Source organism: Amblyraja radiata, chromosome 29 (genome assembly GCF_010909765.2).
Source record: "Amblyraja radiata isolate CabotCenter1 chromosome 29, sAmbRad1.1.pri, whole genome shotgun sequence".
Classification (NCBI taxonomy): domain Eukaryota; kingdom Metazoa; phylum Chordata; class Chondrichthyes; order Rajiformes; family Rajidae; genus Amblyraja; species Amblyraja radiata.
The window spans coordinates 33,989,216-34,010,649 of NC_045984.1; the positions used below are offsets into that span (position 1 = coordinate 33,989,216).

The 21,434-nt window shown below is 46.3% G+C and overlaps 1 protein-coding gene across 2 annotated transcripts in view; it reads left to right on the top strand.

Annotated features, from left to right (window-relative positions):
- Positions 1-21,434, top strand: part of sema6b (semaphorin 6B) — a 328,957-nt gene that overhangs the window by 65,031 nt on the left and 242,492 nt on the right. The window contains exon 2 of one of the 2 annotated variants that reach the window (XM_033047265.1): positions 13,177-13,265. The gene's annotated coding sequence lies outside the window, so the exon portion shown is untranslated. Of the gene's footprint in view, positions 1-12,938; positions 13,266-21,434 lie in introns of those variants that run through there. The other variant, XM_033047264.1, reaches the window with a different exon arrangement.

The following is a 21,434-nucleotide window of genomic DNA, read 5'->3' on the forward strand; positions in this document are numbered from 1 at the left end:
GCGGAGACAGTGGGCTTGTGGGAGAGCTGGGAAGGGGAGGGGAAGGAGGGAGAAAGCAAGGACTACCTGAAATTGGAGAAGTCAATGTTCATACCGCTGGGGTGCAAACTACCTAGGTGAATTATGAGGTTTTAATGGGTAAAAATCCCTGAGGAGGTGGGGTAGGGGGGGGGGGGGGGGGGGGGGGGTGGGTTCTCAATGTGTAATCTTGCTGTGACTTAAGAGTGAGGAATGTACAATAGAGACTTTACAAGAACCTCACTCCCAGTAAAACGCCCCCTACTCCCTCCCCCTGCATCTGTGTAACGTTCTGTATTGTTTCAGCATGCCATGCTTCCATTCATCCATTCTGCACTCTGTGAATGGTGTTGGTCATATTATGCCAGACCATCATCAGTTTTAAGTTACTAGAATATCATTGTACAATTGTTACTTTACTGGAGGTTTCCACACAAAGGGCAGAGTTCAGTATCGGTCTGTGTTGGATTGAAATCCACTCTCAACATTATTTGGCATCAGGAGCAGTGCAGGTCAGTAAACTCTAGGTTAATGGACCCTGCGGTTACATGCGATGGTATCAATGTCAGAAATACATGTGATAAATGCAATATTCCGGCTATAATGCCTTTGCAAGGCGATACATACTACTGCAGAGTTGCCTCGTTAATATTACATTAGGTAACTTCGTTAAATACAATGTAGAGATAATTAAGAGGGACATATATGGATGCCAATATATCTGTATTTTCAAACGTGCTTCATTGAGATATTGTGTCATTTGTTGATGAGGAGGATGCTGTGTCACGAGACCAGAATGACAAGTGGACTGGTTGCAAGTTGAAAGTAGGGAAATGAGTAGACATCCTATACAGAGTGCTGGAGTAACTCAGCGGGTCAGGCAGCATCTGTGGAGAACATGGATAGGTGACGTTTCACAGAGTGCTGGAGTAACTCAGCGGATCAGGCAGCATCTCTGGAGAACATGGATAGGTGACGTCTTGGGTCAGACTCCTTCAGAGTGAAGAAAGATCTAAACCTAAAATGTCATCTATCCATGTTCTCCAGAAATGCTGCTTTCTGAGCAGAGGGAACATTTGCTCTAGCGTACAACTAGACCAAGTAGTTACAGGAAATTGGTCAAAAATCACGGAACAACTTTTCATTCAAATGTATACTTATATGTTCAAATTACATTCTTATTATTATTATTCTTATTATTATTATTATTATTATTATTATTATTATTATTATTATTATTATTATTATTATTATTATTATTATTATTATTATTATCATGAGTGAATGAACGATAGAATCGGGATGAATGGGAAGCACATCAGGATGTTTCAAAGGACTTCTGTGAAGATTGGTTTCGCTAATCTAGGGCTCGGACACTGCCCGGACAACATGACTATTTCTGCGTCCATGTACATAGACTAATAGCCTAAAGTAGGGACCTGACCCGAAACATCACCTGTCCATTTCCCTCCACAGATGCTGCCTGACCCGCTGAGTTCCTCCAGCACTTGCTTTCTCAGCCCAATATGTTCCTCTATTCACCCATTATTGGCTATTTTGAATGACACAGAGATGGTAGACAGTCAGAACCATTTTTCCAGGATGAAAATAATTAAGTTCTAGAGGGCTATGGCTTTAAGGTGAGAGGGGCAAAGTTTAAAGGAGATGTGTGGAGCAAGTTGTTTTACATTGAGGGTGGTGGGTGCCTGGAACATTCTGCCAGGGGTGGTGGTGGAGGCAGATACGATAGTGGTGTTTGAAAGACTCATGGATAGGCTCGTGGATCTGCAAGGACTGGAGATTTATGCATTACGTGCAGGCAGATAATAGTTGGTCTTGGCATCATGTTGGGCACGGACATTGCGGGCCGAAGGGCCTGCTCCTGTGCTGTACTGTTCCATGTTCTATCATCTGAAAACCTTTCACAGAACAGTTGGAGTGCAGACAATGGGAAAACGCCAATCTCCTGAGGTTAGGAAGCCTGAGGTGAAATGTTAACATCACAGCAACGGGAGCTTTACATCTGTTGTTGTTTTACATGAACCTTGGGACTGTTTGATGAGATATTGTCAAGTTTCATGGTTTTATCATAGAGAGAGAACCAAACTCTGGTTGTTTGGTGAGGTTGAATGTGAGGAAACAGCTTGTCCTCCATGAAGCGACACATACCTGGGCAACACAACCCAGCGGCTTGAATAGTGATTTCTCGGACTTCACATAGCCATCCCCTCCCCCCCCCACCCTAGTCCTGTAGTCGATTCAAAGCCATCTTGTTGTCTCATTGGCTGTAACTCGTTCTCGCCCAGCCCACAGCTGACAATGACCAGGTGCCTTTATCATCATCACTTTCTGCATATCTTTCATTCATTTGTTCTATATCTCTCCACATCACCATCTATATCTCTAGTTTCCCTTTCCCCTGACTCTCAGTCTGAATAAGGGTCTCGACCCGAAACGTCACCCATTCCTTCTCTCTAGAGATGCTGCCTGAGCCGCTGAGTTACTCCAGCACTTTGTGTCTATCTTCAGTTTAAACCAGCATCTGCAGTTCCTTCTTACACACTTTATCCCGGTCAGTTTGATTAAGCCGGATACTGATGCTAACTATCGGTTGCCTTCGTCCCTTCTGTGGTACCGATAGTGGATAGATGCCAGTGGCAGGCAGAAGGGTCATAAGGTCATGTGATAGGAGCAGAATTAGGCCATTCGGCCCATCTAGTTTACTCCGCCATTCATTCATGGCTGATCTATCTCTCCCTCCTAACCCCATTCTCCTGCCTTCTCCCCGTAACCTCTGACAACTGGTGTGGGTGCAGTGGGTGGGATACAAGTGGGTGGGATGATGCTTCCTACTCAACGTATAACTGGGAACTGACTGAGGGTCTGTGCAGTGAGTCAAGTCGTAAGCAGTAACTCCTCACGTTCACAAGTTATAGGAGCAGAATTAGGCCATTCAGCCCATCGAGTCTACTCTGCCATTCAATCATGGCTGATCTCTGCCTCCTAACCCCATTCTCCTGCCTTCTCCCCATAACCTTTGACACCCGTACTAATCAAGAATCTATCTATCTCTGCCTTAAAAATATCCACTGACTTGACCTCCACAGCCCTCTGTGGCAAAGAATTCCACGGATTCACCACCCTCTGACTAAAGAAATTTCTCCTCACCTCCTGTCTAAAAGAGCACCCTTTAATTCTGAGGCTGTGAACTCTGGTCCTAGACTCTCCCAACAGTGGAAACATCCTCTCCACATCCACTCTATCTATGCCTTTCATTATTCTGTAAGTTTCAATGAGGTCCCCCCTCAACCTCCTAAACTCCAGCGAGTCGATGCCCAGTGCTATCAAACGCTCCTCATATGCTCGTGAAAGGAAGAACTCTCATCCTTGGACACCCATTAGAGGGGGAAAAATGTAATGGTTTCATAAAATGCGCAATTCAATTGTGGTCATAAAATCTTTATTTCATCTATTTTAATGGTATTCCTCTCATGCAATATTGAAGCGGCCAAGTGCTTTCTCGCATTACCCAATTAGGAATGTCACTTAATTAAAAAACTACAATTACATTAAAATTATTTATATTTTTGTCCATTTGAGTCCTTTAGTTATTCAAGCAATAGAATGCAGACAAGGACGGTTTTTACATCTTCCCGTAATTAGCAAAATGAAGCGGCTCTTTTATTTGATACATCACAAACCCACATGACCAATAGACGGCTGTAATGACACAGTTTAGCACTGAGTTTTGGATTACTCTGGGAAGTAAGTTCCTTTGTCCAGGCATTGTCTACCATAACGGGAAGCTAAGCTGCCTCTGAATGTTTCAAGCAAATCTGAAGAAGGGTCTCGAACCAAAACGTCACCCATTCCTTCTCTGTCCAGCTGAGTTACTGCAGCTGTTGTTTCTATAGCAGATTATTTGATCAGGGCTGTGGACATCTTATTCTCACGTAGTTTGAAGGAGGACTTGGTCTGTGCAGCATTGGTTCTAGTTTGCGTCACAAATCACAGAGATTGATCCTGACTTGATCCTGACTACGGGTGCTGTCTCTGTAGAGTTTGCACGCTCTCCCCTGTGACCGCGTGGGTTTTCTCCAGGAGCTCCGGATTCTTGGTTCTTGGTTCTTGGTTTCTTGGTCCTCCAAAATATTCCAACTGGAATTTAAACTGGAGGTGGTGAAGGGAGGGATTAAGCCAGAAAGGGTTATTGGGAAGAAAGAGCTACTTTAAATTTAGTTGCATCTGGTTGGGTAACTATAGTTGGGTGGAGATTATTCCATGCTTTAATTGTGCGTGGGAAGAACAAATTGCTGTACACATCTGTCTTTGTAGCTGGGATCACAAATTGGATCGAATGCCCTCGTCTGCTCCTAATTGGTTTGGGTTTGGTGTAGGTCTTGTAATCTATGTCTAGCTGATGTGGGATTCCTCCCACATCCCAAAGACGTGTGTGTTTGTAGGTTAATTGGCTTCTACAGATTATCCCTAGTATGCAGGTGTACGGGTGATTGCTGGTCATGGCAACCTCTGTGGGCAAACCCTAAACTATCTCTAAACTAAACTAAACTTTATCGTGCACATACATTTGCTATTCAACTAAGATGATAATACAATTGAGATTAAACCTTGACCTCGTGCATCAAACTAGTGAGTTGGCCAATTTTACATTGGTGGATATAAAATATTAAGATGAGTAAACAAACCTGTTCCCTTGGCTGCCGTACAAGGACAAACCACTGTGCTGCTTCATACTGACTGGTTTGAGATGCAGGTGGGAGCTGGTTTCTGGAGACTTTGCCTGACTCAAGCATTCGTAATTAGTTTGCCGGTCGGTCTACAACATTGGAATCCAAACGAGAATGACGGATCAGTCTAAACATGTTCATAAATGATAGGAGCAGAATTCAGCCCATCATGTTTACTCCGCCATTCAATCCTGGCTGATCTATCTCTCCCTCTCAACCCCATTCTCCTGCCTTCTCCCCATAACCCCTGACACCCGTACTAATCAAACATGACACTTTCCAAATATTGCTTTAACATCAGTAAGTGTTGGTTTAAACTGAAGATGGACACAAAAAGCTGCAGTAATTCAGCGGGACAGGCAGCATCTCTGGAGAGAAGGAATGGGCGACGTTTTGGTCTGAAGAAGGGTCTCGACCCGAAACGTCACCCATTCCTTTTCTCCAGAGATGCTGCCTGTCCCGCTGAGTTACTCCAGTACTCTGTGTCCATCATCTGCACGTTTATGTTAAAGTGCTGAATCAGGATGTGTCCACACTCTCCAGAACCTGTCACTATTTCCCAGGGGAAAGAACTGCGACTATTTCTATTCAACTAGAACATTTATTTCAGAAACCTCGTCCCAAACACCAGCCTTCTGTTCATACAGTAAGTGATGTCTGGTTTTGTTCGACTCTGAAAGAGTGTACGGTTGTATTCTGGCCCTGCCCTCTTTCCAGTATCTACAGATTCTTCAGGATGACTGTGGAGCAGGGCACGTGGCAGATCCCTTTGCCCTCTCCCTCTGGCCACCCAGCACTGCTGGTCTGAGTCCGGCCACAACTCCATTGACCACACTGGCATAACCTTGAGAGGACAGGTGTGCCTCTTTAGCCAGAGATACAGAGGGGGCAAAACGTATGGGAAGGAACTGCAGATGCTGGTTTAAACCGAAGATAGACACAAAATGCTGGAGTGACTGCAGGACAGGCAGCATCTCTGGAAAGAAGGAATGGGTGACATTTCAGGTCGAGACCCTTCTTCAGACTGATGTCAGGGGAGTGAGCGGTACAGAGTGTCTCTACTCACTGGACATCCGGGACTTGTGGCTTTGTGCCCTGTATAAAGAAGGAAAGAAGATAGTTTGTTAATGGCTGGAACGTGAGAGGGTTGTGAACATGATAGCAGCGGACACACAAAGCACTGACTTCACTGTGTACGCTGGGAATTGGAAGAGGTCTTATCAGGAAACCTGTCATTGAACAGGACCCAGTGACAAATATTCCAAGCACAATAGTATCCTCTGGATGGACAATCCACACCTACTATTTGTCAGGCTGGTTGTTTGCAGTTTTTACTTAGAAGTTCCAAACGGTCGTTTTTAAGCCCATTTGGTAATGGAGTAAGAAGCGATTTAATTCCTTATCACTGTTTGTAATTTGTAATGTGCACAGTGTGTATCTGGGTGAGTTTAACTCTGTAATTGGAGAGCAGGAGCGGAGGGAGGAGGGGAGGGAGGAGGGAAGAGATGAGGGGAGAGATGAGAGAGGAGGGGAGAGGAGAGAATGAAGGAGGGAGTGGAGGGAAGGAGAGAGGAAAGAGGAGGGGAGGAGAGATGAGGTGAGAGGAGAGGAAGGCAGGTAATTATAGGTGTTGCCAGAGTGAGGATTGAAGAGGCTGCAGATGGCAGGCTGAATGCTGGGGTAAAATTCCACAATTCACCAAACTCTTGTCTGCCCGTGTCTGTTTGAGAGATGATCTAATTTTTGTTGTTTCGGACTGAGATATCACTGGGGGGAGGGGATTTACCCTCCTGCTTGGCAGAGCGGTGTCGGGTTGAACAGACATATTCAGTAGTCAGTCTGACTTTGGTACTTTCACAGTGTGCTTGATCTGCGTTAGAAATAGAGGCATAAACACCCTTCGCCCCCCCCCCCCCCCCCCCCCCCCCCCCCCACCATGTCCACGTCTCCCTGCAGTGATGAGCTCCACAATGGAGGTGAATAGTTCTCATATAATGAAGCTCATTACTAAAGATTATGTTGTAATTCCGATTATTGGCAATTCATTTACCAGATCAAATTGTGAATTTTATCTTCAGATCAACTACAAATCTTCAATTATATTTTAACCTGTATAATATGCATATCGATTCAAATATAATTCATGATTTTCCAGTAATTTTACTTTCCAGTCCCTGGGACCATGCAGAATAGTGAAAGGCTTGGATAGAGTGGATGTGGAGAGGATGCTTCCACTAGTGGGAGAGTCTAGGACCAGAGGGCACAGCCTCAGAATTAAAGGACGTTCATTTAGGAAGAAGATGAGGAGGAATTTCTTTAGTCAGAGGGTGGTGAATCTGTGGAATTCATTGCCACAGAGGCTTTGGAGGCCAATGCATATTTTTAAGACAGAGATAGATAGATTGTTGAATAGTACGGGTGTCAGAGGTTATGGGGAGAAGGCAGGAGAATGGGATTAGGAGGGAGAGATAGATTAGCCATGATTGAATGGCGGAGAAGATGATGGGCTGAATGGCCTAATTCTACTCCTATCACATGACCTTATGACCTTAAGCATTGACTGACACTGCTCCAGGTACATTGCTGAGGGGCCAGATGCGAAGTGTATTCTGGAGCCAGTGGTGGAGCGGAGGAGCAGATGTTCTGGCACCGCATTGCAGCGCATGCATGCGCTGGTCAAATGATGCATGCACTGGTCAAATGATGCATGCACTGGTCAAATGATGCATGCACTGGTCAAATGATGCATGCACTGGTCAAATGATGCATGCATTGGTGGAGGCAGGCAGGCACAGAGCACTACACCCGCAATGATGTTGTTTTCAGTTTAGTTTATTGTCACGTGTACCGAGGTACAGTGAAAAGCTTTTGTTGCGTGCTAACCAGTCAGCGGAACGTCTCGATTGTAACTATGTACAGTCTCTCCGCTGACTGGTTCGCAGGCAACAAAAGCATTTAACTGTACCTCGGTACATGTGACAATAAACTAAACTGTAAACAACATCACCCGCATCCAAACAACATCCCTCTGGGCGGTTCAGGGTGATGAACATTCATTCAGTCTGGAAATTGTGGCCCAGGATTCAAGAGTCAAAGAGGGGAGAAAGAAGAAAACACAGAGGACAATCTGTGAAATATAACGAGCATCTTCGGCACACAGGACTCGGGAGCCGGTGTCAGTCTACTAAAGCTAGGGGCATGTCTGTGGCTTGTAGCGGCTGGAGCCTAGACCGGGCCCAGTGGGGGCCTAGGCCACAGTCCAGGAGCCTCGGCCTTGGGACTTGGGCCTGGAGCCTTTGGGCTGGGGCCTTGGGTTGGGTTTTGGGCATGGACATTGGGTTTGAGGTTGAGCCTATGCCTTGGGAGCCTGGGAGAAGAGGGAGTTACCGGGGTGAGACTGGTCCTTGATTATGCTGCTGGCCTTGCTGAGGCAGCGTGAGATGTAGATGGAGTCAATGGAAGGGAGGTTGGTTTGCGTAATGGTCTGGGCCGCGTCCACAATTCTCCGCAATTTTTTGTGATCTTGGATTGAGCAGTTTCCAAACCAAGTGAAGCAGATCACAGAGACAGCTGGTGGGGCCTCAGGTCCAAAACTCCCTCTCAAACCTCTCCATCTCCTTCTCCTCATTCAATATCCCTTAACATCTACCTCCTGTACCAAGCATTTGGATGGATATCTGCCTTCATATCTCCTGCATGACTCAATATTAAATGTTTTAATTTAGAGATACAGCGCGGAAACAGGCCCTTCGGCCCACTGTCCGCATTGACCTGCGATGCCCGCACATAATTACTATCCTACACACACTAGGGACAATTCACATGTCTACCCAACTAATTAACCTACAAACCTGCACGTCTTTGGAGTGTGGGAGGAAACCGAAGTTCTCAGAGAAACCCCACGCAGGTCACGGGGAGAACGTACAAACGCCGTACAGGCAGCGCCCGTAGTCAGGATCGAACCCAGGTCTCTGGCGCTGTGAGGCAGCAACTCTACCGCTGCGCCACCGTGCCACTCTTGTGAAATAACATACCATGAAATGCCTTATATGTTCTCTTACATTAAAGTCGCCACATAAATGAAACCTTCTCCTCATGAATCGTTCCCTAAATGTCAGTGGAGAAATTGGAGGGAATACGTACCAGCCGCAAAGATTCGTGGGGAAAGAAGTTTTTGTGAGAACGGTCTTTGTTCTTGGTCCTCATTTACAAAAATGAAGATGTATTGCTTTAAGGGCCTGTCCCATTTGCCGATAGTTTTGGCGAGGGACAGGCCCTTGAAGAGTCAAGAGTCATTATTATCATGTGTCCCAGCCAGAACAATGAAAACAGTGAGAGGGGTAAAGTTGAAAGGAGATGTGGAGGGCAAGTTTATGCAGAGGGTGGTTGCTGCCCGGGGGATTGGGGGGGTGTAGGATGTAGTGGTGATTAAGAGGCTATTACTGTAAATAGCAACATGCAGGAATGAAGGGATATGGGCCATGTGCCGGCAGACGAGATGACGTTATCGTGGTGGGACGGGCAGCATCTCTGGAGAGAAGGAATGGGTGACATTTTGGGTCAAGACCCTTCTTCAGACTGCCTGTCCTGCTGAGTTCCTCCAGCATTTTGTGTCAATTTAAACCAGCATCTGCAGTCTTTCCTACGCAGATGATCTTGGACTCGGGTATTGTGGGTCTATGGGCCTGCTCCTGTACTGTTCCATGTGAGCTACTGATTAGTGTTTCCCAACCTGCTGAGTGTGAGCTGCCTTGCGGTTCAGGCAAGGACCAGCCCCGATCCTCCCAGCTAATCACCTGGGCTCGTGATCACTGGCAACTCAGAGCCATTCAGAGTCGTCCAGCCGAGAAGATTGGCTGCATTACTCCTTTCAAACAGAACCTGGTGAACCAAGTAATGCCAGCTGAATCTAATGGCCCCAAGATTCCCTGCGCCTCGGTTCAATTTAAAGAATCAGTATTTAAAGGGCACTGCCTGTAGTTTGGTGGAAACAGTCGATATCCGTCCTTTACTAAAGAATAAGAAGCATCCTTACTGCACTAGTCTGTAAAATTACATCCTTGTCATGTTTAGTGCTGCTTCATGGAAGGAAGCTCTGTTGCCTAGTTAGCTGCTGTCGTCAGTGTTTATTCCAGCGCATTCTGAACACAATTACATTCTGCTCCTTCAGAAGTTGCGGAAAAGCAGAATTAATTATTGACTGCCCGGGCGGGGTCCCTTTAAGACAAATCATTAGTGGCATTGCAGGATTGCCAGTTGTAATTGCAGAAACAGGGCATGCGGGGCAGGAAGGTTTCTAGTTCAGTCCCCAGTCAGTGTGGTGAGCTGACCTTGGAGATGAGCTGGGGGTTCCAGTGATTGAGGTCTTGCAGGGTAATCACTGCGTGCTCAACGTGATGTCTCTGAGTGTGTGAACGTATGTCCAGAATCTGAACCCCACTGTGAATCCCCCCCCCCCTCTTCTCCCACCCTCCCCCCATCCACTACACCTTGTTGGTGTGATGGTACCGACCTGAAACGTCACCTATCCATGTTCCCCACAGATGATGCCTGACCCGCTGAGTTACTCCACCACTCTGTGAAACGTCACCTATCCATGTTCTCCACAGATGCTGCCTGATCCGCTGAGTTACTCCAGCACTCTGTGAAACGTCACCTATCCATGTTCTCCACAGATGCTGCCTGACCCGCTGAGTTATGGTGCAGCAGCATCTGTGGAGCTAAGGAAATAGGCAACGTTTCGGGCCGAAACCCTTCTGTAAATAGGCAACGTTTCGGGCTGAAACCCGGAAGGGTTTCGGCCCGAAACGTTGACTATTTCCTTAGCTCCATAGATGCTGCTGCACCCGCTGAGTTACTCCAGCACTCTGTGAAACGTCACCTATCCATGTTCTCCACAGATGCTGCCTGACCCGCTGAGTTACTCCAGCACTCTGTGAAACTGTTAGTCTCTCTAAACTAAACTACACTACACTACTCTAAACTCTGGCTCTGTGGCTTTAGTGGATCTGATCTTCCACAGCAGGTGTGACAGGGAGATATCTCTCACCCTGCTGGTCAGCTCCAGCTGCCCAGATTACACATCACCTTCACCGTGCAGCTGCGTGGGGAATGAACCGCTGAGCATCGCATAAGTCCATGCGTGTGAATGTTGTGGGCTGCGTGCGGGCCAGAGATAGTGTTGGTCACGGTGAAACAGTGCTGTGAATCTGGATGACAGGACCTGATCCATCATTGGCCCTGATGCTAAGGGATAGGCGTGTCGTGCAGTATCTGCAGCCCGCAGTGCATGAGGATTTGGAGAGGCATTCACTGACTCACACGTCGCTCATGCACGAGTGATCAATGAGGCTTCGTAGCACTGCATCAGTTCCTCAGCGACTGCACAGCTCTCTTCACAGCACGGTTCGGGAACATCTCCGTCCAAGACTGCAAGAAATCGCAGCGAATTGTGGACGCAGCCCAGACCATCACACAAACCAACCTCCCTTCCATTGACTGCATCTACACCGCACGCTACCTCGACAAGGCCAGCTGCATAATCAATGACCAGTCTCACCCCAGTCACTCCCTCTTCTCCCCTCTCCCATCGGGCAAAAGGTACAGAAGTGTGAAAACGCACACCTCCAGATTCAGCGACAGTTTCTTCCCAGCTGTTATCAGGCAACTGAACCATCCTACCGCAACCAGAGAGCGGTCCTGAACTACTATCTACCTCATTGGTGACCCTCGGACTATCCTTGATTGGACTTTGCTGGCTTTACCTTGCACTAAACGTTATTCCCTTATCCTGTTTCTGTACACGGTGGACAGCTCGAAGGGCCGAATGGCCTATTCCTGCACCTATTTTCTATGTTTCTATGTATAGTCTTTGCGCTGACTGGTTGGCACGCAACAAAAGCTTTTCATTGTACCTCGGTACACGTGACAATAAACTGCAAACTGGAACTGAACTGTGAGCAGGGCTTGTCTAGTGGTCCATGTGACACCCATCTGGTAAACCACACTTCATACCTTTGTCCCTTGCACCAAGTCCATTAAACGGATGTGGAGAGGATGTTTCAACTAGTGGGAGAGTCTAGGACCAGAGACCATAACCTCAGAATAAAAGGACGTTCCTTTAGAAAGGTGATGAGTAGGAATTGTTTTCGACAGAGGGTGGTGAACCTGTGGAATTCATTGCCTTGGAGCAAGGGTTCCCAACCGGGGGGGGGGGGGGGGGTGGAAGAGGGGGTAAATTTCGCCTACCTAGGGGGCAACTTTGTTGATTGTGGATATGAGATATTTGTTCTCATTGACTGAGTGTATTTAGCTCTGGTATACCGGTATCTGTTCATCATTAGTTGTTCATAAATAAGTGGAATAACATTGTTGCGTGCTATTAAAGTTGTGGGGGATAAAACGGGGTGAGATATGTTGGGAACCCCTGGTATAGAGGGGTGTGGAGGCCAAGTCAGTGGGTGATTTAAAGTGGAGATTGACAGGTTCTTGTAAGGGTGTCAATGGTTACAGAGAGAATGGGGTTGAGGGGGAAAGATAGATCAGCCATGAACGTACTCGATGGGCCAAATGGCCTGACTCTGTCCCGATGATTTATGAACATGTAATCCCTCTGGTACAGGTCAAAACATTTGTCAATACATTCTGCCATTGTTGTGCTTTTTAATCTGTCTCACCCCCCCCCCCCCTCTCCACCCCCACCCACACCCCTCCCCCCACCCTCTCCACCCACACCCCTCCCCCCACCCCCTCCCCACCCTCTCCACCCCCTCCCCTCCACCCCCACCATCTCCACCCCCACCCACACCCCTCCCCCCACCATCTCCACCCCCACCCACACCCCTCCACCTCCACCACCCACACCCTCTCCACCCTCCACCACCCACACCCCCACCCTCCACCACCCACACCCTCTCCACCCTCCGCCCCTTCCCCTCCACTCCCACCCCCTTTCACTACCATGATTGAATGGTGGAATAGACTTGATGGGTCAAATGGCCTCATTCTGCTCCTATCACATATGACGTTATGGTGAAGGTCATTCAGTTTGGGGATGATAAAAGGAGACAGTGAAGCGAGCAGCTCGACAGGTGACCATGCAACTTCCCCAAGAACAATGGGGATGAACCGTGTTGGCGGCCAGTGTTGCATCATGGGGGTGAGGAGAGCAGCGAGAGAGGGCTGATCAGGTGGCAAACTGACTGGCTAATCACACATCACCATACAGTGCACTTACCCACAGAGGAACTCAGCAGGGAACCAGGGTTTGACTTGGAGTTGATTGCTAATAATTAACATTGTCTATAAACGCTAAATGCCATCCTACATTGCAGATGTTAGCAAGTGTGCGTGGGACCTGCCAGCTTTCATGGGCTGCTGATTAACCTGAATCACCTTCTGTTCTCTCCAGGTGATGTCCAGTTCTACCTGAACCCCACCCATCTCTGGATCGTCAATGTAATGAGCTGGATCAGCCCCCACATCAACTCTTGGCATTAGGTAAGGGCGACGTTAGTGTTTTACCTGGTTGGATAATTACTGCTGTACTTTCCTCATTGCAGGCTTTGGTGAATCACGCTTTCTGCTCCTGTGAGTTAGTCCACACTGGGCAGGTCTTGTCCATAAACCCTTCGGAAACCCTACACCTGTTCTTTGCAGTATTGGCGTATATCTCAAAGTCACCTATTTAATGTAAATAAGTCGACTTGACCTGAAATAATATCCGAGATTTCAGACCAATTTTGAGTGTTGATGTTGCTGAACTGGAACTTGCATAGTTATTTTGTTGAACATTTTTTCAGTTGACTCCAATTCAGTTTATTGTCACGTGTACCGAGGTTCAGTGAAAAGCTTCTGTAGCGTGCTAACCAGTCAGCGGAAAGACTATACATGATTATATTGGAGCCATTTACAGTGGACAGATACAGGATAAAGGGAATAACGTTTAGTGCAAGATAAAGCCAGTAAAGCCCGATCAAAGTTAGTCCGAGTGTCTCCAATGAGGTAGACAATAGTTCAGGGCTATTCTCTAGGTGTTGGCAGGATGGTTCATTTCACCCAATAAATTTCACTTGGGCAAAATCATCAATGCATATCAGTCACTGTGTTTAAATCGGGTTATTTGTATGTTTGAGAAAACTCAATGAAGGGACAGGCTTCCTGCAAACAGCAAGTACCAAGGAAATGAACAAAGAGGTAATCACATTAGACTGGTCAGTTGCCAACCTAGCTTAGTTTCTCAATGCCCAATAATATTATCATTTAGCATCCTGTGTCTACCCTGTTATGAAATCTGTAGAACATTTTGTCCCATCTAATTTCATTGTATTTGGAGTTTGGAGATAGATCCGCTAATTTCACATTCCCATAGCCAATTGTATGCAAACCGCACAAATAAATCACCTCATCTTCCTCCCGGTCTGGCCTGTTGTACATTCCCAGATGTGATTGCCGTGCCAGTGATGCCAACTCCATGCTTCTCTCCTTTAAGGAAGAGTTACAACATGTGGCTTTCACCAAACCATTGGCCATCAATCTCGATACCTTGTGTGTGAAATGTTGTTTGATGATGTACTTTGGGGCATCCACTTTGTTAAATGTATTATAACAGAATGTAGATTGCAACTGTTCAAGTATCTGTCATTATGTGTCACGCTGATGGGGACCCCATTTCATTGGACCTGAAATTAAGTGGAGGATATTTTTACCACATTTAGTGCTAAGTGTCTCAATGAATGTTCCAAGTGGGAAGATTGCCCTGACTTCCTCGTAGGTATCTCCTACCAGAATCTTACTAACATTCAGCAAATGTTTGGTTTGTTAATTCTGTTAATTGTTGGAGATTCCTTTCCGAGTTGAAGATTTACCTTGATGATGGAGGTGATTTGGAAGCAGGTCTTTGTGTTATGGAGTACTCACCCCTCCCTCTCATCCAGTTGTTCTCCCTCCTTCACTTGCTCCATCCATTCATCATCCACCTCTCCCTACCCCATGCACCACATTCATTCTCTTCATTCTGCCTACAAACTCTATCCTTTCTTCTACATGTCACTCTTGTGCAGTGAACTATCCTCTCTCTTCAGATTCCTCATTCCCACCCTTTGCTCTTCTCCACTGGTCACCTCCAGCCTCAGTCACCATCTCCACCAGCCTCATCCCCGATCAGAACCTCCTTGCCTGAAACCACCCCTCACATGCCAACTCTTGCTATACCCCTGTCCCACACGTGCCAACTCTTGCTATACCCCTGTCCCACACGTGCCAACTCTTGCCGTTCCCCTGTCCCACACGTGCCAACTCTTGCCGTTCCCCTGTCCCACACGTGCCAACTCTTGCCGTTCCCCTGTCCCACACATGCCAACTCTTGCCATACCTCTATCTTTCTACCAGCTCTTTCCGCACTACTCTATCAGTCTGAAGAAGGTTCCTGACCCGAGACATCCATCCATCTTCCTCCAATATGCTGTTTGACCTGCTGGGTTCCTCCAGCAGTTTGTGTTTAGCTCATGTCTATGTCAATAGTGCAGAGTCATAAACAAGATGTAAGCATCTGCCTCGCGAGAGAGTTGAACACATTTTATAAAGGTTTTTTTTTAACAGAAGAATGTTTTCCCTTACTGCTGTTTCATACTCGTCAATGTGAGCAACGTCGCTTGATTGATTCCTACAGCTGCGATATCAAAGCAACGCGGCTGAAATTATATTTCAAAAACAAGGCGGCCACAAGAAAGTGACATTTGCCTTGACCTTTGTGCAATCTGCTGCTTCAATTGGCAATATAATTGGCAATATTAATCGGTAATATTCAATATTACTCACAATGCAAAGAACATGGAATATAAACATAGATTGTTTGAATACATCTTTGATGCAAAGGAAGAGAAGATATTCTTCAACATGTCCCCCTTGTCAACCAATGGCCAACGCCTCTCGTGCACCCCTCAATCACGCCTCACCTCAGAAGTTTATCTGCCTGCCAGTATCTGTATTGATGTTCCACACTTCACCGGCGATCTTTTACACCTTGATCATGTCAGATGTTCAACCCTTCTACAAATCATTTTCATTTTCTTTGGTCCTGACATTTGAACCCATCACCAGAGTAAAACAAAAATGCCTGTGTTGGTGTTTTAATTCCTTTCACACCTCAACAATTTCCTTCTACAATGTGTCTTGTAATTGTAATTAATTTAGTGAAGTGCCAATATCCCTGTCTGTAAAGAAGACTGAGGGGGGATCTTAAGGGGTTGGACAGGCTAGATGCAGGAAGATTGTTCCCGATGTTGGGGAAGTCCAGAACAATGGGTCACAGTTTAAGGATAAGGGGGAAATCTTTTAGGACCGAGATGAGAAAAACATTTTTCACACAGACAGTGGCGAATCTGTGGAATTCTCAGCCACAGAAGGTAGTTGAGGCCAGTTCATTGGCTATATTTAAGAGGGAGGTAGATGTGGCCCTTGTGGCTAAAGGGATCAGGGGGTATGGAGAGAAGGCAGGTACGGGATACTGAGTTGGATGATCAGCTATGATCATAATGAATGGCGGTGCAGGCTAGAAGGGCCGAATGGCCTACTCCTGCACCTATTTTCTATGTTTCTATGTATTCATCTCCTTTAGATCTGCATTGCCTGAGCACAGGTGCTGTCAAGAGAACTTTTATCAGCAATCCATGCAGGAAGGTGCAAAACATGGTTGTGACCCTTTCTAACTGACCACTGACCACTGACCACTGAGCCTGGTCTTTCACAGGCAGAAGCTAGAAAGTCATTATGTTCTATTGTATTTGTGTGCGATGTGTATTTCAGCGTAATCGGCTGAGGGCCGTCTCTGCTGACGAATTAACTTTTAATTTTAATTACATTTAATAATTATTCATTCCACCACTGTCATTTTTATTCTTGTATTTTATTCTTGTCTTAGTCTATTTTAGCTTGTTTTTATTTTCTATTCTTTTTAATGACTGTTTTTAATTGCTTTTGATTGCTTTTTAATGCTTTGTGTAAAACACTTTGAATTGCCTTGTTGCTGAACTGTCCTGTATAAATACACTTGCTTGCTTGCTTTTCTGAGCCCAACTCAGTGTCAGTCTCAGGGTCAGTATCGCCCACGTGACTCACAACTGAGTGAGGAGGAAGGAACTGCAGATGCTGCTTTACACTGAAGATAGGCACAAAATGCTGGAGTAACTCAGCGGGTCAGGCAGCATCTCTGAAGAGAAGGAATAGGTGACATTTTGGGTCGAGACCCTTCTTCAGTCCCATTTCAGCTGAAGACCATTCTGAAGAAGAATTTAAAACGTCACCTATCCATGTTCTCCACAGATGCTGCCTGACCCACTGATTTACTCCAGCACTCTGTGTGTGTGACTCCGAGCTGCGATAGGTGCAGGGTTTAAAGCTCCCTTCATTCAGTGCCAACACCGAGCCTCAGCTTGAATCTCATCTACACTGTTTCCTCTCCAAGCAGGATTCTCACTCTGGTGGTCTGATGCTCATTGCTATTAGCTACTGAATCAGGACTGGTGCTTTATCAGTTCTGCTAGAGGATAACCATGGCAACAGGGTTCCTGGTGGATGTATATTGATCACAATGCAGGCGGCTCTGTGACAAATGCCTCGAGCTTCACATCGCTATATTCAGTAGAAATGTTGATTCCTTTTATGTCGGCGATGCTTCCATCTCACTTCAACACTTCCTGTGTTGATGCGAGAAGCCTTTCAGAACCGCTCTCTTCCCCTTCAGGTGCCAGCCTCACTCAAGACTCAACGGTTCACGGAATGTGTCTTCAAGGAATGTGTACTATCTTCTGATCTTGTGCTACTTTCTGCTATTAAATGCCAATTCTTTATTAAGAGTTTTCAAACTCATTTGATATTTACCCCTGTGAAGTATGTGACATGGATAAAAAAGGCATTTCAGCTGGAGCTTGAGTTGTGTTCCAGAAATCAATGTTCAATGTCAACCAATCTGTGGCACAAGATGCCTCTGAACATCAGCAGCTCTTTTACTGCAGGTATAAACTGCCATCGTGTTTCACAGAGGAATTATCAAACAGGCTTTGACAACAGCAGCAGCAGAACAGCATTATGAGGGCAATGGCCAAAGGGTTGGTCAAAAACAAATGGGTCCTGGGTGGCGACTCCAAACCCCAAGGACGTGGCAATGAAAGGCATTGCTGCTACTAGTGGAGTAAATGTTTCATTAGCCAAGAGTGGCCAGGATTACTAGGGCAGGACTTGCACAGAGCCCTGGAGAAGAGATGTGGGAGTGTAGGTGCATGGTTCCCTGCTAGTGTTGCACCACATGGACAGTGTGGACAAGGAGGCGTGTGGTATACGTTCCTTCATTGAGTACAAACGTTGGGACTTTTGGCAAGACCATGTGGGCAGTTTGACCAAGAGCATCACATCTGAATCCTGGAGTCCAGACTTCAGGGAACTCTAGACTTCTGGACAGTTGGATGTGTGCTTTCCTCCGTCTTCATCCCCCCTGCTATCACTGGCCGGTTTGGAGGTGAATGTGAAACTGAGTGAGACTGTTTAGCTGAACTCCTCACCAAGAGACGGTTGAGTCACAGTTTTGGTGATTGACAGATTGTGAACAAGGCTGCCAATGAGTGTGGAATATCTCACTCACCCGCTCACACCACCAACAGGAAAAGGGGATGAATTAAACTAATTTGGCGCACGGTGGCGCAGCGGTAGAGTTGCTGCCTCACGGGTTGCCAGAGACCCGGGTTCGATCCTGACCATGGGCGCTGTCTGTACGGGGTTTGTACGTTCTCCCCGTGACCTGTGTGGGTTTTCTCTGAGATCTTTTCCTCCCACACTCCAAAGACGTACAGGTCTGTATGTTAATTGGCTTGGTATAAATGTAAATTGTCCCTAGTGTGGGATAGTCTTAGTGTGCAGGGATTGCTGGTCGGCACGGACTCGGTGGGCCGAAGGGCCTGTTTCCGAGCTGTATCTCTAAACAAACCCGACTCTTCAGAATGCTAAGGGTTAAGAACTTTACTCGTTGGGTTTTTTTGAAACATGAAAGCTGTATGAAGATGGGATTTAGTTTTGGGTTTAAAATCGTGGCTGAGTTTATTTAAATGTAGTTCTCACTCAGCTGTGACATTGGTAATTATCATCCAGATAATTGTCCCATTACTGTGTTTCTGCCTCTACAAAACACTAATTATTTCTCAATCACTTAGCTAGAGTGTGAAGCCACAATTCCTGTTAGTTCAACTGATTTCATTTTATTTGGAGCAGCTCTCCGCAATTGCATTAAAGCAGGGACCAAGTGGGAGAAGTGGCAGCCAAGGTCACAAGTGAAGAATGGGCTCTTCAGTCGAGGCACTAAGCATCTGCCAGCATCACTGGACAACAGCCAAGCTGAAGCACAGGAGGGAGATGGAAGTTTGCATTCATAGAGAAAGTTACCCATGACCATGGCCAATGCAGTAGTACAGCTTCAATAGACAAGAGACAATAGACAATAGGTGCAGGAGTAGGCCATTCGGCCCTTCGAGCCAGCACCACCATTCAATGTGATACTGAGTTGGATGATCAGCCATGGTCATATTGAATGGTGGTGCAGGCTCGAAGGGCCGAATGGCCTACTCCTGCACCTATTTTCTATGTTTCTATGTTTCTATGATCATGGCTAATCATCCCCAGCTGCTGCCTCACAGCTCCAGAGGCCCAACTTTGACCTAGTATCATCTGTAGAGTCTGCATGCCTTCCCTGTTAATGCGTGGGGTTCCTCCCACACCCCAAGATGTGATGATTGGTAGACTAATTGGTCACTCTAAGCCTGTTGGTGGAATCTGGTGTGCAGAATAAAAATGGGATTTGTGTCGGAAATACATGGACAAGTGTTTGTTGTAGTCTCAATGGGCCAAAGGGCCTGTTTCCATGCTACATCTGTCCATGACTAGATTTGCCACATATATATCATATGATGGGACAAATTGAATTGAATTGAATTTCCTTTATTGTCATTCAGACCTTTCAGTCTGAACGAAATTTCGTGCCTGCAGTCATACATACAATAATAGACAACAGAACAGACAGTAAACACAAATTAACATCCACCACAGTGAGTCCACCAAGCACCTCCTCACTGTGATGGAGGCAAACATCTTAGGGCTGCAGTCTCTTCTCTCCTCTTCTCCCTCTGCGCTGAGGCAATACCCCACCGGGCGATGGTGCAATCAGTCCCGCGGTTCACCGAACCCCGCAAACGATCCGACTCAAACACCACGGCCCGGGATGGTCGGAGCTGCCGCCCTCCAGTCCAGCAGACGCAGCCACTGACCACGTCGTCCACTGGCCCGCGCGCGGCCCACACAACGCCATCTCAGCCACCGGAGCACCGTTCCAGCATGTACTTCCACAACCCACAATCCATGTACTTCAAGAGTTTGGAATGCTGAAGTGCAGAATGTTATGCATACGTTTCAGATCCTGCTCCTTGTCATATTGTAAACACTGTCCCTGGGTTTTACCACAAGGGTTCTGTAAATGTTCAATGCTTTAGCTATTGTGTGCTGATAGGAAGATGCCAGCTTCAAATATACTGCAGGAATGTCAAAGTCGTTTTAATCCATGTCCCGGAAGAATTTGGATGAGAGACTAATCCAGCATTTGTACGACACCTTATCACACTTTGCAGAACCCCCCCAAAGTGCCTGAGAAAGAGCAAATCACTTTGCACGGGCTATGTGTAAAATGAATCGCAAGGAATTGATTTTTTTTAAATTTGGCTTCCTTGCAATTAAAGTGATGAATTTTTCTTACAAATAGCACCAAATATGTAATTAACGACCCACTTAATGATGAAAAAAGAACGGTAATATGAGACATAACAGGACTCCTCCGGCTGTTATTTTTCCACAAAGACCAGACACACAATCAGTTGCCAGTCCAAGGACCATGTACGGGCAGCAGGTAGCTTCAATATTCTTCATTGCCACAATTCTTTTGGTCCTATAATGAGGAAAATGTTGCAATTATGCAGATTTATATTAAAATCAGAACCTTTGTTTGCAATTTTGCAGATAAAAGGAACTTATTGTTGAGTTGAGGATCTTGCAGCGTTGAAACAGGCCCTTCGGCCTAACTCGTTCATGCTGACCAAGATGCCCATCTACATCTGTACCATTTGCCCGTGTGTAGGAAGGAACTGCAGGTGCTGGTTTAAACCAAAGATAGACACAGAATGCTGGAGTAACTCAGCGGGACAGGCAGCATCTCTGGAGAGAATTAATGGCTGACATTTCGGGTCGAGACCCTTCTTCAGTCTGAGTCTGGGCAGTCTGAAGAAGGGTCACCCAGTTCATCTGTCCAGAGACCCTGCCTGTTCCGCTGAGTTACACCAGCATTCTGTGTCTACCATTTGCTGATCTTTGGCCCATGAATCATTTCTATCCATGTATCTGTTAAATGTTGTTATGGTCCCAGCCTCAGCTGCTAGCTGGCAGCTCGTTCCACATACGCACCACTCTCTGTATGAAGATATTGCCATGTAGCTCCCTTTTAAACCTTTAAACCTACTCTCCTAAAGCCAATGCCCTCTAGTTTTGGATCTCCCCACCCTGGGAAAGAGTTTGTGTACTTGCCTTATCTGTGCCAACATTGATCATTCAATTCGATTGATTACCAATAGTTAAGACGTT